We start from the raw sequence: 4,759 nt of genomic DNA, 5'->3' as shown, positions 1-4,759 counted from the left end.
ACCTATGAGGGAACGGGTTAGACGGAAGATAATGTTAACAAAAGTCAAAAAACCCGATAGAGATAAAGGTAGCTGATTACTTAACATAAATTACGAGCAGTGGATTTAATTGATGTAATAAATAACAATATTTATAAATGGAGTGTTGATTGCGTATTGATTTTAATTTTTTTTTACTCGGACAACCATGGATTGGTATGGCATTGGACTAGGACTTTTTAATGGCAGTTCAAATCAGGTATATTTTATCATAGACAGATGTCGTGTTTTCATAACTAAGTGCTTATTTGTATAAACTGTAAATGCATTGAAAGCGAAATAGATAATCAATCAAAAACCTTGATTTGATTGTTGGTGATTCTCTAGTGGAATTAAAAATAAAGGAAAAATGAACACCCGACTCATTTTTCAACGCATGTTGAAATGGAATACCATTTCATTGAATATAAAAAACCGACATTCTAAAAATTGGTTTCTTCATTTGTATGAAACAGCAGAGACCATAATGGATTTCTTGTTTCCAATAGCCTTATAAATGTGATCGTTTTTGTTTCCTGTATTTCAAGTCTATGTTTGGTAAAGTGACAGAGTTAACTCATAAAAGCAATAAAATGGTCATTCGTTTAATTACGTGTGTGTTAATAAAACGCTTGAAAAGGTCGGCTAACGCGCGCTGTACATCATAGCGAGGCAGTGAAACAGGAAAATATCTCCGGTCTTTTGACAATCAAAATAAGAGAACAAAGAAAGTCACATAAGTTATCCTCATCTTCACATATCATACAGTGTACTTTACACAATAAATTACAAATAAAACTGTTTTAAGTTTAAAAGGACTTTAACAGAGAAGGGAGAGACGAGCATGCGCACATGAGAAAGATCTCGGCATTTAAGAAATATTATATTTTAATATAGCGTGGTTGAAATAGAGTCACCAAGAATATCTAACTTAAGATTGTATCTATATTGATGTCTCTATCTTAAATCTCAAGGTATTACATTTATAAGCTTGCCACATGTCCGTGATTTGACTTAACGAATGACAAACCTTTATAAATATTACATTTCCCCAGTATCAATATCATCGTATGCGTGAGTAAGCATACAATAATGTAATAAGACTTTGAAAGTCTGAAACAAACGGTGAAAATTCAATGAAAAAACAAACACTTGTTAAAAAATAGATTGAGACAAATATATATATATACTTAAATTCAGTTGGAAACGTTGCCAAAGTTGGGGAGATGTAACGTCACCGGTTTGTCCGTCTGTCCGACGTTTGTCATTTACTAATGATGCTCTAGACCCGAGCTTGAGGACTCTATACTAATCACTTTATCTGTCTGTCCATCCACTCTTATCAGGAGATACGATGTCATCTATAATTTTATCCTCAAGCTTCATTTTCCGTACAGAAGAGGACAATGGGCAGAGATTTTGATGATATCAGGGATCATAGGTCAAGGTCACCGTAAACTAATGACCGTGACATTTTTTGTGATTACTTGAACTAATGACTTTAACATTTTTGGGATTATTTGAACGTAAGTTTCAACCAACACATTGAATAATCGATAAGAAAGTAGACAATTTAAAATTGATAGATAAGAGGTATAGACAACAAAGCAAAAAAAAAAAAAAAAAAAAGACTTTAAATTTTATGAACTGATGACTCACTAATACCGTTCAACTTGGAGGCAAAGATAGGGGGACATAAACATGCGAAGAAAAGAAAGGATTTGGAATGAGAGATTCACACCCTTAATGATATACAATGTAATATGGCAAATGGCCGATATATACAAGCGTGAATTCCAAAAAATCCCCGAAACTAACAGTAAGTTGTTGATTTTACGATTACACAAGAGGTACTGTGAGCAGTGCTCACTAAGAATACCCCCGGCTTCCCCAATCTCCCAAAGGATGTTGTTAATAGGTATAAATTACCTCTTTCCTGAGTGTAAAAAAGAAAGGGCATGACAAAACCTTGGGTAGTCTCTTCTCTAGGGAGAAATGGATAAGAGATGAAACCATATTTCTACTTCGATGTCTAGTGCGTTTGACCTTTGACCTTTTGACCCCAAATTCGATAGGTAACATCTTCGTCCCATTGGTAGTCCTTATGTATGATATGGTGACTAGGTAAAAAGGATAACACTTTAGAGCCCGGAAACCATATTGCTACTTCGATGTCCAGTGCGCTTGACCTTTGACCCCAAATTCAATAGGGAACATCTTCGTCCCATGGGTATTCCATATGCATAATATGGTGGCTGTAGGTGGATAGGATAACGCTTTAGAGCCTGGAAACCATTGCGTCTATAGACGGACAACCCGATTCCAGTATATACCCCCCCCCTCCCCCAACTTTGTTGTGGGGATATAATCGTGCGATATAATGAACACAAAACGTTGACATTACTGATACAAAAAGTGAACTGTTTAGGTTGCCCCGCTGTTTTATATGCAACAAGTGCAGACAGTTTTGTTTGAAAATATCCCTCCCCCCGTTACTTTATTTTTAGTATCATAACGGTGTTTTAATGTTGAGTTTTATCACGTGTACATCAAAATAGTTAGCAAAAATATGTAACAATGATACAACCATGTGAATAGTAATATCAGTATTATTTTGAACATATTTGTGGGGGGTTGGGGGTAATTATTAAAATAGGAAATAATTAAATCTCGCGTAATTTCAATTTCTTATCTAAACAGCAAAGGGTATATCTAAGAGCTGTATTTTATTTTCAGTTTGTTTAAAAAGCAAGTGTTATTGTACACACACATATGGTATTTAACTTGGGAGGGACATCGCATTCATTGTTTTGAATGAACCAATAGTTGATCAGTATGTCATATTGTAATTTTAAAATTTATTGGGTGGGTGTAAACACGAAAATTACATATGAGAATGATAACCCTTATCTGTTGATGACTAGTACGTCAACAACACACAGACAAATCTAGCGACTGGATATTCATAGTGGTCCGTCATGTGACTGACTGTAATATGTCAAAATTTAATCGAGCGATTTGCTTGATGAGAGCTCCCAATTTATTTAAACACGTAATATTTAGCGTAAGTCATAACATTTATACTGTTTAGAGGAATGTTGACTCTCTCCTAATTCAATATCAAAGCAAGACCAAGGTCGAGATTGGTACAGGATATTTTTTTTTACCTACATCCATGTTCATATTTCAACCTATTTATTGATATTTTGATATGAACGGATTTTACTATTTATTGATATTTTGATATGAACGGATTTTACTATTTATTGATATTCTGATATGAACGGATTTTACGAATGATTGGAACTACTGTAGACCAGTCACTGGATAGTCAGTCTACGACATCCCTCATTAGGTTGTGACGATAATGACTACACATTTCTGGCATGGCTTCTTGGGGGACAGTTTTGACACTGTTGTCCTCATTAGAGGAGAAGACCTGGGAAACTCTTGCCCAAAGCAGAAGGGGACAGTTTCACAGGTCTTCTTCTAGATACCGAAGGACAACATTTGAATGGAGCTCAAGAAGCCATTTAATAAACGTTATATTACCTAACCTATATCTGTACTTCCGGGATATAATTCTTTAATTCGGTAATAACAAAAACATGCAAGTGAGGGTAGCATTGGAAATTGTCAACCCGAGAAAAAACCATTGTCGACCGAGTTGAAGCGGAGGTTGACAATGGGTTTTCGAGGGATGACAATTTTCAATGTTACTCTCGCTTGCATGCAATACTTATAACATTTTGTATATTATACTGGATGTTATAACCTATTACGGTCAGCAATCTTAAAAAAAAAAGCGTCGTATGTTTTGATGATGAACCGTACGAGCATGAATTCCGCGCATTCAGCGTTTCTTGTAATTTCAAGTCATGTGTCCATTGTTACGTTCCATCACGCTGGAGGGCGTGGTTTTATTGTATAGAGTGATGGTATTTTTTTTTATCAAATGATTATCAATAAGTCAATCATTTAATGTACTTGACAGAATAATATTTCTTTTTATCTAATTTTGGAGCAATATCAACATCATTTTGTTATTCATTCTAAAACTTCCAGCAACAATGTCTTGATCACTTGAACGCTTTAACATTACTGAAATACTTAATCCATGCAATGATAAACAGTTGTTGACCGGGGTTGAGGGCAACATTTGATTTGTTGGACCGGAGTGCAAACTGTTGCACCAGGCCGTAGGCAACAGTTTGCACTCTGGTCCGACAGATCAACTATTGCCCTCAACCTCGGTCAACAACTGTATTGTTATACAAAAAAGTGGAAATATCGTAAAGCAATCAATCTCATAAAGAATACAAAACTAGAATAAATATGAACCCCTGGAAACACCAGAGCGGATCAGGTGCCTAGGAGGAATAAGCACCCCCTGTTGACCGGTCAAACCCGCCGTGATCCCTATATCTTGATCAGGTAAACGTATTAAAATCCACCTATGATGTCATTCTTTTGTTCGAACACTCCATTATTTTTCAGGAATGGAGTGTTCGGAAAGTAGGTCAACCTTTATACAAGTAGATATAAATGCATGCAACAAAAGAATGAAAAACGTAAGACATGATTAAAATGCACAAAGTTTAGTTTTTATTAATGTTTACAGTGGATTTTAAAGTGCGTCAATGTACGCATTAACTCTTACGTAATCCGTAGTCAAAATCAGTGTGTCAAGAACCAATCGGAACCCCTCGAATGTCTCGCGCACTCGACATAGATCTCGGAT

Source organism: Ostrea edulis, chromosome 1, assembly GCF_947568905.1.
Source record: "Ostrea edulis chromosome 1, xbOstEdul1.1, whole genome shotgun sequence".
NCBI classification, from domain to species: domain Eukaryota; kingdom Metazoa; phylum Mollusca; class Bivalvia; order Ostreida; family Ostreidae; genus Ostrea; species Ostrea edulis.
Note: the sequence above shows the minus strand (reverse complement) of the source record.